We start from the raw sequence: 14,822 nt of genomic DNA, 5'->3' as shown, positions 1-14,822 counted from the left end.
TTTCAATACAAGAGAGAGAAAGCTGGACTCTTTTTCCTGCCTGTATTCAAACCCATAAGAGGCATCAGCTTTAACATTTCAAGCTAGCGTTTCAGGAAGAGTAAATTCATCTTCAACCACACACCTAGTGATTTTCAACCACACACCTAGTGATTATGTTGACGTCTCATTTCCTGCTCTCTCATGACACTGGTTTTTCTCTATCAGTGATTTCTGATAGGAACAGTGAACTAGCATGTGTGGAAGGTGAGTTCCTGGGGAAACCAATTTTGTTAGCAATTTCTCTTTCTGCCAGCTGTAGCTTCCAAACATTGCCTATATTTTTGCTTTTATTTCTATATTTATTTTACGTAAAACAACAAAATATATACATCAATAAGTATATAAATACATATACACATATATATTTAACAGCTTTATTGAGATATAATTATAATAAAAACCCTGCATATATTTAATGTATACATTTTGATGGGTTTGAATACATGCATACATCTGAGGAACCATTACCACAATCAGTATAATAAACATCCATCACCTCCGAGTTTCCTCCTGCCCATTTGGTGTGTGGTGGTGGGGGGCAGTAAGAACACTTAACTTGAGATCTACCTTCTTAAGAGCATTTTAAGCATATAATAAAGTATTATGAACTATAGGCACGATGTGGTACAGCAGATCTCTGGATCTTATTTTATCTTGCATCATCAAAACTTTATACCTATTGATGATGGCATATTATTCAGCCTTAAAAAAGAAGGAAATCCTGCCTTAGGCAACAGTGCAGATGAGCCCAGAGGAGATTATGTTAAATGAAATAAGCCAGGCACAGAAGGACAAATACTGCCTCCCACTTATATAAGGTATCTAAAGCAGTCAAACTCAGATGCAGGGAGGAGAATAATGGCTGACAGGAACATTCAGGAGGGGAAAATGTGGAGTCTCTACATGCCTATTTATAAAAACTTGGCTGTCAGGTGCACTCATATTGGTAGTACTGAGAGAAGCCATTGGATTTATTTAGGAGGAATCACTATTAGATTCTTTGGAAGGAACAGGCTGAAAATACTGAGTGAGTTTCCCCACTTAGAGCCCCAGTGAAATGTCCACGTTGCTATTAATACATGAGCAATGGAAGAAGAGCCTGTCGTGTTCATCTCTCCTGCCTGCTGTTTCATGTCAGCACATACCAAGGGGCGATGAGACCACTCACCCAGCTCACCTGTGCTGACTGGCAGGTGCCACGTGCCCAGCCACAGCCCAGTGCAGGAGTGGAGATGAGCTGTCCCCATTTTATCCCAGCAGCTCTCCTCAACACAGCGCCTTCTAATGCTCCCGGCATCTCCCTTCCATATGACTGGGCAGACCCCAGCTCTACAAATCACTGAATGCTCGGTCTGCAATATTACACTCTTGGGCTTTTTTTGTTTTTGCTCTTTTTTCTGTCTTAGTGGAGAAAAAGCAGAGATGAGTTTTAAAGTGTATTTTGGTTCAGTGGAGAAAAAAATGATTTCTAAAAGCATCTTTTGAAATGAGCTAGTTTCATTTTCACAGAAAATCCACATGGCTAAAGTGGTTTTAAAAAAACTCTTAATATCTGGTAGACATAGCCCCCCCATTTTTGCTCCCACACCATATTTGTTATTTGAGTACCCTTTTTCTAAGGTTTTCATTTTTGAATCAGTTTCTTAAGTTCCTTTCCTACCATCCACTTTTTGTTCTCAATAAAAAATCTTGATGAAATTCTGGGTGCAATTCCTTTTTTTAATATACTGAGCAATTTTCAGAAAGAAATTTACTTTTAAAAATGTTACAATATTCTATCCCTGAATGTGATTTATTCTTCAACTTATTTAGATATTTTCTGTATCTCTTAATAGAATTAAAAAATTATGCTCATCGGGTGCAGTGGCTCACGCCTGTAATCCCAGCACTTTGGGAGGCCGAGGCAGGCGGTTCACGAGGTCAAGAGATTGAGATCGTCCCGGCTAGCACAGTGAAACCCCATCTCTAATAAAAATACAAAAAATTAGCCAGGTGTGGTGGTGGGCGCCTGTGGTTCCAGCTGCTCAGGAGGTTGAGGCAGGAGAATGGCGTGAACCCGGGAGGCGGAGCTTGGGTGAGCTGAGATCACACCACTGCACTCCAGCCTGGGTGACAGAGCGAGACTCTGTCTCAAAAATCAAAACAAAACAAAACAAAGAAAACGTTGTGCTCATCAAGGTCAGATGAATTTTTATTATATATCAGTGGTTCTCAAGTGTAATCCAGAAACTGTCAGAGATCTCTCATACCCTTTTGAGGAGTCTGTAAGATCAAAATAATTTTCATATTTACATTAAGAAATTATTTAACATTTAATTCTCATTTTCCAGAAGCTAAATGAATCATAATGCAGAAGCAGTCATGATAGTTTAACCAAACATTAAAGATTTGCAAAAATGTAACATAATGCCATTCCTCTCTTTAATTTTTTTGGAAAATATAGTTATTTGTCATTAAATAGTGTTATTTGTGTTATAAATTAATAAGTTTATTATAATTTTTGAATTAATGTACAGTTATTCTTTCTATACCCCTTTCCATATGGTACTTTTTGGAAGGAAGTCACCATGGGCAGGCGACACAGAAATTACAGGGAGCTATGGTTTTTCACGTTGAAGAATGAGTATCGCTTGGTATCATTTTGCTAGTGTAAGTTACTGATTTTTTGTTTGATTTTGTATCCAGCAATCTTCCCAAACTTGATTAGTACTAGTACTTTAACAAAATTTCCTGTTTTTATTGTAAATAATTATACTATCTAATTGTAAAAATTTTATTTCTCTTTCAATCCCTTCTCTAATTTTTAAAAATATTTCAAAAACTAGCACTAATCTCAACCCTACCTCAAGTATCATCACCAATTGACCTAAAAGTAACATTAATTATCACATATTATCAATTCTAGAAGGAGGATGAGGAGGACTAAATCAAAAACAACTATGAAAACTCCTAGCCTGTTCATCAATTGCACAAATAGACTGAATAACAGCCATCCTAACCTACAATGCACTGTATTTGTGAGCTTTCATTATGTTATGATAAGATAATAAATCACATCACTCCCAAATCTCAGAGGTTTATAAGATCAAAGATTTATTTTTTGGTCACCTCTACCTACCCCACTGTTTGTGGTTGACAGCAGCTCTGTCTCCTTTCTTTGGGATCCAGATGGAAGTAGCAACCCCTAGCTGAGACATGGCCTTCTTATGGCAGAGAAAAGAGCACAATGGCAGAACCACAGGGTAATTGTTAATGCTCCGCCTTGGACATGGGATGGTCACACTTGCGAACAATGGGATGGGAAGTTCACTCTTGCAATGGGGAGAGTACCAGGGAAGAGGTCTCTAGAGGTAGGCCTAGTGCAGAGGGTGGTAAGTAATTATGAAGGGTGAACATTAGAATCTTCTGCAAACACTAGGAAGAATAATAATTATGGGAGTCATCAACTTTGTTTGTTTCCATCCTTAAGGAAAATGAGTGAAAAGTTTCTTCACTAAGTATAATGCTTGCCGTAGGTTTTTGGTAGATAGCTTATTATCATGTTACAGAACTACTATTTGCAGTTTTAACTTTTTAAAACACATATTACCTTGACATTAAAATTTATTAAAAGTTTTTCCCCCATATGTCTACTAAGGTGACTATGCAATTTTTCTTTTTTAGTACATTAACATAAATTAAATAGAATTCTGTTTTCTAGAGACAGAATCTTGCTCTGTCACCCAGGCTAGAGTGCAGAGGCATGATCATAGCTCACTGTAACTTTGAATTCTGGGCTCAGGAGATCCTCTCGCTTCAGCCTCCTGAGTAGTAGGGATTACAGGAGCATGCCACCATGTCCAGCTAATTTATTTTTATTGTTAGTAGAGACAGTGTCTCCCTATTTTGCCCAGGCTGGTCTTAAACTCTGGTCTCAACCTCCCAAGTCACTGGGATTACAGGAGTGACCCACCGTGCCCAGCCAATTAAATGGATTTTTTAAAAAAAGTTTGTCTGTCTTGTTTTCCTGAGTAAAAAAAAAAAAAAAATTCCTAGTTGATCATAATACTTGATCAATATTCCATTGAATTCTGCTAGCTAGTATTGTATTTAGGATTTTATACCTATTTTACTAAATGAAATTGGCCTATAAGTTTTCTGTATTTATATGCCCTTCCTTAATTTTTGGTGTAAAATTATAGCCTTATAAAAGGAATTGGGCTGCTTTTCTTATTTTTCTGTGTTATAGAGCAATTTATCTAAGGTCAGAATTACTTGTTCCTTATAAGTTTGGCATAAAACTATCTCAGTCTAGTTTTTGGAGGGGAGAGAGAGGATGTTATATATTTAATTTCAATGTATCTCATAGGTTTGTGCATTTAAGTTTTTTGTTTCTTGTGTCAATATTGGCTTTTTATATTTTTTCCAAAATTAATATGTTTAATATAGGTTTCAAAATTATTGGTGTGTGGCTGTTCATGATACTCTTTTATAGTTTTAAAAACATCTGTATACAATTTTTTACTAATTTTATCAACCTGTTTTATTTTTCCCTTTTGTAAGATTTTTTCAGCAAAATCAGTATCCCTGAAGCTTTTCAAGGTTATTTACTCATAGAAATAAGGTTCTGCTTTTTGGGTTATCAACCTCAGGTTGTTGTAGGAGATATCAATAAAAACATATATTTAGTATTTAAGGATTGAAATTCAACTGAATTTAGGCAATGCATTTACTATAAAGCTTGTAACTAAAATATCAGTGAAAAAAAGAGTCGTGATTTTTTTTTTCTCCAAAGGTCATCTCTTTTCTCATGAATGAAACTTTAAAACTGCTAAATGTGGATAGAACCAAGCAGTGAAGATATCAGGAGGAAAGATAATTCAATTCTGGCATACCAGTTAGGAGCTTGAAAACTAAAGGAAACAAATTTTAAAGTGAGCATAAAGTGTTCCGCCAGATTGAAAGCATAGCAGCTGGAAACTTCTGTTTATCAAATTTAAACAAGTTGTATTCGTTTTTCTTGTTTTTGTTTTCTTTTGGCAACAAGTGCTGAACCTTGAGAAGGATTCATTTATTCAGTAAATATGAAAATAAGGTTTAAAACAAGAGCGTTCATGTGCACGCATACACACACAGACATATACAGACAGACAGACACAAACAGTAGAAAAACAAAGTACCTTTTTCTATGCCCAGATGAATCAATGTATAGGAAACTAGGTTCCCAAAATCAGCCACAGTGAGAAAGGGTAACAAATGAGGAATGATCTATAAGAAGAATTCTAGCTCTGTAGACTGAGAAATGGAGAGATTTAAATGGAGACTTCTAAGGGAAAGAAAAAAAATTATTAAGCCCTCCATATATACTAAGTATTATACATATTTAATACTTGCTACAACCCAGGGAGGTAGGGTTTACTGTTCTCAGTTTAAAGATATACCCACAGTTAACCATCTCATCTGGGAAGGACACAGGAGCATCTGATTCCAGAGTTCCAAGTCCATGTTTAGGAGCACAGACATCACAGATAAACTGTCTTGAATTTGAATCCTGCTCTGCCACTTGACAGCTTTGTTGCCTTGGCTGTATTACTTAGCATCTCTCTGCCTCAAACTCCTTATCTGTAACATAGGATTACTATCAGTACCTATTTCCTAGGATGTTGTGAGGATTAAATAAATGAGTACATAATAAAGCACTTAGAGGGGTTTCCGTACCTGACTAAGCCCTTAGTCATAACTTATTGAGTGTCTGAAAGGCAGAGAGGAGCTAAAAAAGCAGGACAGGGCAATAGGAGTGCTCTTGGGGGGATCTTTCTTGACCTTGGACAGCACACTGGGTACTTACTGTGAGTATGCAAAAAGCACCTTTCTGCTTTTCCTCCTTGGACTTTGGCTTTCTAGGTAAAATAGCCACTATGAGGAGACCTACTGTGAGTGCGTCAGTCTGAAACTGCTCACATATTAACGCTGACTCAGACCCATGAAGTCATCAGATAAAAGACAAGGGCTTCTCTTTCTTTTTCTCTTCTCTTTCTCCCCCTCCCTTTCCTTCTTCTTTTCCCTAATTTCTGGCTTCCTAAAGTAATTGAATTGTACTATATCCATACCACCTTCTTATTCTTACTTCTTGGGTCTTTAGACAAAACATCCTGTATATTAGTAAACTTGACATGGTATTAGAAATTTAAGAGTCCAGACTTTTCATTTCACAGATGAGATAATGCTAGGAAAGTCAGATGGTGGCTCAAGATTACAGAGTTGGTGGTGGAGGTAAAACTACATAAATGGAATGTGTCCTCTGGTAGTTGAAGTGATACACCCTCCATTACAGTCTAAAATGGCCAATATACAATGCTGTGTTTATTCTTAAAATAACTATTTAAAGCAATCATTATGTTCATTAAAATTTTATTTCCAGTTTTAATTATATAGTATATATGTATGCTCAAGACATTCTTATGATTTTGTTATTACCTTTAAAAAAATCCTAGTGACCCTGCGTGAAAAAAGAAGGCCACATTCCTTCTTCTTTTAATGAAACTGAACCTGGGCAAAGGCCTCCCAGTGGTCATCTAACAGGTCATTGGTGAATCTAGGCTGAAAATATGGATTCTAGCTCCCAGATGGTCCCAGACTGAGTCATATCAGCATAGGAAGAATGACTAATATCCTAACAGCTAAATGTCATCAGGTGTTGCAGATGTGAGAGGAAAACAACCTGTGTTAAAAATGTTCTACTTCATGTCTATTAGGGAACACACAGGTAGCATAAAAATAATAACTGGAACAAATGAGCAAAGTAGTGTTTGGTGTGACTATAATGAACTTGTGATTTACTAGAAGCAGAGAGTCTGGAAAATACTGAACAGAAAACACACTTGGGTGACATTCAAGAGACAGAAAAGCAGATCATGTGCTAGTCAGGAGGCCTGATCATTCCTTCTTGCTGTGGCCTCTGACTAGCTGCATGTCCTACAGACTTAAGTTAACCTGCCTCCCTGGACCCCGGTTTTCTCCTGTGTGTTTGGAAAGCTTCAGACTTGCTCGTTTCTAAATTCTCTTTAGAAAAAGAGACTCTCAGTGATTCAAAGTCTAAAATTCTGTCTAGTCTTGGTCTTGCACTATTTTCTTTGAGCCCATTTTCATTGAAAAAGAAACCCACTACCATCTCTGTATCAGGTGTCAGAGGGAGTGCATTAGAAAATAAGGGTGTTCTTTCTTGAAAATGTATTAAATGAAATCTAGTTTTCAAAACAGTTTCTCATGAGGGGCAGCTTAACATAATGGTTATGTACTCAAGCCATGGAGGCCGATACCAATCAGTAAGAAATCGAATGATCTTCATCAAAGGATGATATTGTTTTGTGGGCCTCAGTTTGCTCAGTGGTGCTGGGTAGGGAGTAAATAATTTTGCACAGTGCTTGGCGTATGCTAAACACTAAGATCTCCTATCATTCCCTTTCTTGGTCTAAACATGTTCAACTGAGCAGATTGCCTGAGTGGCTCCTTTAATGCCAACATAATTATGATGCTAGAGATCTAGAAATAAGACCGCCATGGTCAATGTTTTGCCCCAGGAGAGTGTGTTCCTCTTGCTGTGTTTATTTCACCACACTGTCTAAAGTAATGCTTAAAGTAATTTAGTCACTCTATTTCCATATCACCTCCTTGTTCTCACCTCTTAGATCTTTAGGCACAGCATCCTGTATATTAATAAACTTGAGAGTTGGCCAATCATGTAAATGAGCAGTCTAGATCTTTCATTTCATAGATGAGAAAACATGCCAAAGATTTAAATAATGGATCCACAATTACAGAGCTGGTAATAGAGCTAAAGTTACATTGTTAGCACATGCTCTCTAGCAGTTGGAGTGATACATTCTCCTTCATAGTAGAGTGCAGCTAATATCCAGTGCTGTGTTTGTTTTTTAAATAATTATTAAAATCTATCAGCAAGGTAAAAGCCAATCAAATGAAACCATTCAAATGCATATGTTGAAAATGAGTAATGGTTGCAGCATTTGAGTGGGGGAACACAGGCCCCAGAGTACTATATTCCCCAGTGTCTTGTGTCCTTGGCCTTACTCTTCATGGTCATAGCTTGTTGTCATTCTTCTAGAGCTTCCATTTACTTAATATTTTTCCCAGCTTCCACAGTGCTAAGTGCTTTACCTACTCTGTCTCATTTACTCCTAATAAAAACCTAGTGAAATTGGCGTTACTGTCCCCATTTTACAGAGGGGGCAAACTAAGGCTAAAAGGGAATATCTTGCTGGAGTCACACAAGTAGTGAATGGCAGAACCAGGATCAGAGCTGATAGGTCTCACTCCTTCCCATTGCACTTTCCTGCCTCTCACCCTGTATGAAAGCCACTGTCCAGGGCTTCCTGTTTGACATAGCTACATATGGAAATTGAAAGGATTGTCTTTTCCACTAGTGAAAATTGCGTGTAAACATTGTATCTTCCCAAAGACAATTATTTCATAGTGGTTTGTTTGTGTGGCTGTTGTGGTTAAGCTGCTGTTGTACATGAAGTATACAGTAACTGATTCTTAACTCAGGGTGCACACAACACACCTTGGGTAGGTGGGTGCTAAACCTCAAATCCAGAGGAGGCTTCCCCGTGCCCCACATTACAGGGGCCACTGTGGCTTGCAAAAAGTCACACAGCTGTTGCCTGATGCATAACAAGGTGTTGTCCTGCTATTTTGGAGCTGTGAAAAAAATTCCCAGAATTACTGCTTTGCCCCTGGCAAAGCAAATCATATAATTCACATTTCTGGATTATTGGTTTTGTCCTCCATTTCATAATTCTTTCCTACCTTGTTTTGGGAAACTGTCAAAATTATCCCATTCTGATATTATCATAACTGAAGAAAAGTATTATGTTATATTTTGATAAAGTGAGAACAGATTACAACTCCTTTATCAATCTGATATATTTTAGATGTTTTTCATTTTTTAAGACCTAGATGTTTTAGATAATTAAAAACAAAAAATCAATAATAAAAATGTAAATCAAGTCTACGTCATCTAAATCAAATCAAAGTTTTCTTTAGATTTTCACAGCTTTATTGAAGTGTGTTCACAATTTTCCTCCCTCCCTCCCTTCCTTCCTTCCTCCTTTCAGTCCTTCCTTCCTTCCTTCCTTCCTTCCTTCCTTCCTTCCTTCCTTTCCTTCCATCCTTCCTTCTTTCCTTCCTTCCATCCTTCCTTCTTTCCTTCCTTCCATCCTTCCTTCCATCCTTCCTTCTTTCCTTCCTTCCTTCCCTTCCCCCACCTACTCCCATCTAGTAGAAATGCTCTCCATTCCCTTTGTGCCTGTAAACTCCTCCTGATCCTTTCAAACTCATCTCTCATGTGGCTTCTTCTGGAAGCACAGCCTTACCCCCCTCCTTTTCTGCGTTTCTGTAGTACTTAGGTCATGTTTTCAGCACAGTGTCCACTATGTTGTACTGTAAGTATTTGCTGCCAGATGCTATTTGATCATATGGCTCCCCTGCTCAAAATTCTTTAGGGACTTCCCATTAGTGTCAAAATAAATTCCAAACTCCCTAGTCTGAAACCCAGAATCCTTTGTAGTATAAGCTCTGAGACTCTTTCTATTTCATATATTACCATCCACATGTTCATCCTGAGTTCTAGACACAAAGCTGGAAGGTTGTAAACGGCTGTGTTATTCAAGTCTACATCTCTAGCTCATTCTTTCCCCAGTGCCTCGAATATCCCTCTCCTCCATCCTTTGCCATTTCAGATGTCACCACTCCTAGAAGCCCTTTCCTGCACTTCCTGGCTCCTCGGGTGAGTCTCTCCTGTGACACCCACTGCATCCTTACCATAGTACTGAGCACACAGCACTGGATTTGTCCCTCTCCGCTAGAGCATGAGTTTGAGGGGAAGGACTGGGTCTTCTATCTTTATATCCCAAGCACCTCGCTGGGTGCCAGGTACATTTTAGGGGCTCAAGAAATTCTTGTTGAATTTGATAAATTTAGAATAGTCCATTGCCAATGGTGATTCCAATAGAGTCACTGATAAATATTAAACACTGATTGATAAATTTGTAAATAGGACAACAGAACAGTCAACCTGTAGGCATGAGATATTAATGAAATAGACTGATTCCAAAAACCATTATTATGATCATGACTATTGTTACTCTTTTTATTCTTCTGAGTTTTGGGGGATGAAACACAATATGAGTATGGCCCTGTCAATGCGGTTGATCTGAGGCAGAGTGCTTCCTCCAAGTCGAGCCCAGGTGCTCCCTCAAATGAAGCTGCAGCCACATTTCACCTCTGCTTTATGTCATTTGTCTACTTACATCATCTGCTTCCTTCCTCTGAACAGCACCCTCTCAACTCTGATTTTTAAATTTGACCTCAGCAGATGTAATAGAATATTTTAAGGCAGTACATGATTGTTTTAAAATAGCACTTCATTTTGTAGGTTACAAAATGAACAGAGATCCTTAAAATACTACAAAGATAATGAAGACAAAAAGTAAACATCTCTGAAGTTGTCATCAGAAGTCATTTCCCTCCTTGTTTCTGGTTACTCTCCCTCACAGCTCCTGGCAGCCCTGTACTTGTAGAGCTCTGGTCGCTAGCACCAAATGGTAATTTATCATCTTTCTTGGCAGATTTCCTGCTTCATCCTGCACCTGCCTTCTTGAAAGAAAACAAGACATCAGATACTTATTCAAATAATGGAATAGCTGATCAACTGGGTCTCCACACAAAAGGGAGTTATCCATGATAAAAGAACAACTTTTTCATGCATTATATGTGACACATGCATGCTTTCTCTTAAGATTTATGAACCCATGACTATTAGTATTGTTAATATAATCAAACCTTTTACAGCCTCACTCCAAAGCTTAAACTTATTATCAATTGGCTTCTAGAGGGGAGTCAATCAATTTTGTAAGTGCTTAAACACCTGCACTCTCTTTGAATCGGGGGAAAAAATCAATACCAAGTCCTCATTTTCTCCAAGTATATAATGCAACCAAATCTTGCTTACACGTTCAGGAGGATTTGTGATTCAACAGTCACACTTTAAAGACGTCATGAGCTTGATCCTGAGTGGTGGTGGTTTTTTTTTAATGAAAAATTATTAATTCATTTCTGGATGCTAATGAAAAAACAGGTCACTGTGGGGGAAAAATAAAACAGACTCTGCTAATACTGCTCAGGCTTAAGTCCCCTGTTTGTGTTCTGCATAGGTGTGTTTTGCAACAAACACAAATCACATACTTATTAACCAGGCATGGTGCCAGTCTCTAAATATACAGATGTGGCTGAGACAGGACCCCTGCCTTCAGGATGCTCATGATCTATTAATGGAAGATGTATAAACAGCTTACTCCAATTGTTATACAAAACAATAATTTAATTGCTGTGTAGGGGGATAAAGAAGAGGAGACAGAGAAAAGGAAAGAAATAATAAAAGAAAAAAAAAAGGACAGTGTATTAGATGCTTGTTGCTACTAGCCACGCTAGAACTTCCAATTCTATAATCACTCTTGATTTTTACAATATGTTGCAAAAACAAAGAGGAAGGTGTATTTTCAAAATACTATTAATTTCTTTTTTGTTATATATTTTTCTTCTTTGTTATTTTGATACAATTTTGAAAAGTAGAGTCTAATATAGGAAGGACTATTCATCACAATAATAACTAAAGTTTATGTTTTGCCTTCTCTGCTTCAGATTTTGTTTAAATATAAGAACTGGAAAACCACAGGTAAATTTGAAGTCACATTTGTTCCCATTTCCCATCCCATTCTACTTCCTCTCTCCCTGTTAGATGTTACTCCTTTCTTGGATTTTTAAATTTATCCTTCCAGTTTATGTGTTTATAAGTTTACCCCACTTGCTCCCTTCTCAGCTTTGTCATCTGTAAAACACCTTCACTGAGAAACTAAGTGTCCTTCTCATCCCATGGGACTGTTCTGGGTATTAAGTAAGATATTGATCTGAAGTGTTTTGTGAGTTACAAATTAATTACTTTGAAAGGTTTATTATTATTTTATTAATTCTAATTTTATTTATAATCAATTGTGATACTATTTGTCTGCTTATAATTTACACAAATTGACATACATATATGATTTGTGTAATTTCACATTTATACATATTACATGTGTATATGTGTGTATACATATATGCTACAATTGTCTGCTTTTCTCAGAATTGAGCTTTGATACTTACCTAGATTAGTGAGTATTACTAGAATAGTGCCTGGCCTACACTGAGCACTCAATCAATATTTGTCGAATGTGTAGGGTCTCTCTTTCCATTAGACCCTCAGCAACTTGAGGCCAATGTCTCTTTTCATTGCTGCTGATCCCTCAATTCCGGGCACAGTGTTGGTGAACAATAAATATTTATTGAATTGACTCGAACCAGAGAAAGCTTCCTGGAATTGATGGCCTTTTATCTGACACCTGAAGGGCATGCAGGATTTACACAGGTGGGTGAAGAATGGACCAGCCCTGCATGCTGAGGAATAATGTGAGCCAAAGCAAGAGATGGTAAAAATAGGTGCCCACTGCTTCTGCTTTGCTCCCTGTGTGCTTGTTTCTGGATTTGGAAGCTGTGCCTAATTAGCACATATCTTCCTAATACTCATAGTTTTTTTGTAGTCAAGTTTTAAAGCAAAATGTCTGCCATAGGTTAAAATAATCACTGTCTGACCTTTCTTGGAATTTTCCCCAGATACCCTAGAAGGTTAGTTTTCCACTTTTTACACCTGATGTACTGTTTATAATGTGACACCTGGTGACTGGAATTTTCTAGCTCCCCACCTGCTCACAAAATATGTTATTTCTTTAATCTAAAAATACTCTACTTTTTAAAAAAGATGTAGAACAGAAAGGAACCAAATTAAAAAGTTTAAATAGTCAAATTAAGCAAGAAATATTCAAGGTTAGCCTGGGCTCCATCTGCCTAGTTTGAGTTTTTGTACAACCTTAGATACGGTTAAAAAAAAATGGAAGAGATAGCTCTCACTTTTACACATGCTCACCTCGACCAGGTTGATACTCCTTTTCTTTGCTGTTTGCTATTTATTTTAATTCTTCAGAACTTAAAAACCACAAGGGGTACAAATATAGCTACTTTAACTGTAGAGAAAAAGGGGACTGATCAGATCAAATAATATAAAAGGTATTCTCCAGTTCTCCACTTCTGACTTCTCTGATAACAGAGTTTATACACATTTTCCTAAATGATATCATCAGCTGGAAAGTCTAGGGCTGGGCCATCCACTTTCTAAAATAAAGATACAGATATAAGTACAACCAGTCTTGGGCTTTTATTTTATGTATCTTTCTCTTTTCCTTCTATTTTGGATATCTAGTTCTTGGAGCGCAGATATCATTTCCAAATACAATTTTTCTTATAGTTTGACTATCAAAATTTGATATTAAAGAGATCTCTTCAATAATACACTTAAAAAATGCTTTTAGAAGCATTTGAGGAGGCTAATAGAAAGAAGACACATTGCTTGTCCTCAGAGAGCATAAACAGTACCTCAGGTGACACTGGTAAGCTTTTACAGGCAATGATCATATTCTCTCCTTGCAAGGGTGTCTAATCCAGGGGTAGACTATGCTGTGAAAGAGGCCTTCCCATTAAATGCGTGTGAGAAGGTTATCCATTTAAGAAAAACATCAAAGGTGAACTTGATCAACACACCCCTAGACAAAAGATTCAAGATGGCAGTTAATAGTTATTGCAGCAGCATGTGCCCATTGCAAACAAAACAAAACCAAACAAGCCTAAGAAATTTCCAAAGCAATCATAAGCAGTGTGCCTGAACTCTATTTTACCATGAGATGCTGGCTTCTGCCTTCTCTCCCTGACAGTTTCCAGGTCCCCCAACCCATGTGAGTGTGTTTCTACAAGTCCTTGGAATGGCTCCTGCTAATGCCATGAACATTTTCAGCGTCTTGTCTTTGTCACCTGTAAAATAGCATTAGAACTAGTCCTTCTTTCTATCCTATGGAGCTTCTTTGAGCATCAAATGAAAAGCTGAATGTGAAACTACTTTACTAATTTTAAATTGCTATTAAAATATTATTTTTATTATTTTATTGTACAATTCTAATTCTATTAGAATAAAACAGAATGAATAGATTTAAAATAAGTAAAGCAGTTTTCTATAATTTCTATAGAAGGAAAGCAGGTCAGGGACATGATCAGTCTTAGTTATTGTTGCATCCCCAGCACCTACCACAGTATGCAGCCTATAGAAGATGTTTGATAAATAATTGCTGAAATAAACCAAGAACTGCAAGTAATGTGTTATGGACTGAATGTCTGTGCCCCTCCAACATTCTTACGTTGAAATTCTAATCTGTAATATGATGGTATTAGGGGGTGGGACCTCTGGGAGGTGATTAGGTCATGAGGATGGAGCCCTTATGAACGGGATTAGTGCCCTTATAAAAGAGACCCTCTAGCCCTCTCTCTGCCATGCGAGGATACAATGTGGAGTTGGCAGTCTGCAACCTAGAAGAGAGTCTTTCTTAGAAGCTGACCATGCTGGCACTCTGATATCAGACACTTTCATCCTCCAGAACTGTGAGAAATGAATTTCTGTTGTTAATAAGCCACCCACTCTGTGGCACTTTGCTATAGGAGTCTAAACTGACTAAGATAGAATGAGTGATAATGTTGCTTGGGACCATTCTCATAGGTAGCCAGACAAATAAAGGAAAAGAGGAGAAACCAGAAGATGTAAAAATGGTCGTCCACTCAAATAAAAGTGTCATATATGACTGGACTAT

This window comes from Nomascus leucogenys, chromosome 10, assembly GCF_006542625.1.
Source record: "Nomascus leucogenys isolate Asia chromosome 10, Asia_NLE_v1, whole genome shotgun sequence".
In the NCBI taxonomy this organism is placed as follows: domain Eukaryota; kingdom Metazoa; phylum Chordata; class Mammalia; order Primates; family Hylobatidae; genus Nomascus; species Nomascus leucogenys.
The sequence above is the reverse complement of the archived record's forward strand: the minus strand, read 5'-3'. Positions refer to the sequence as shown.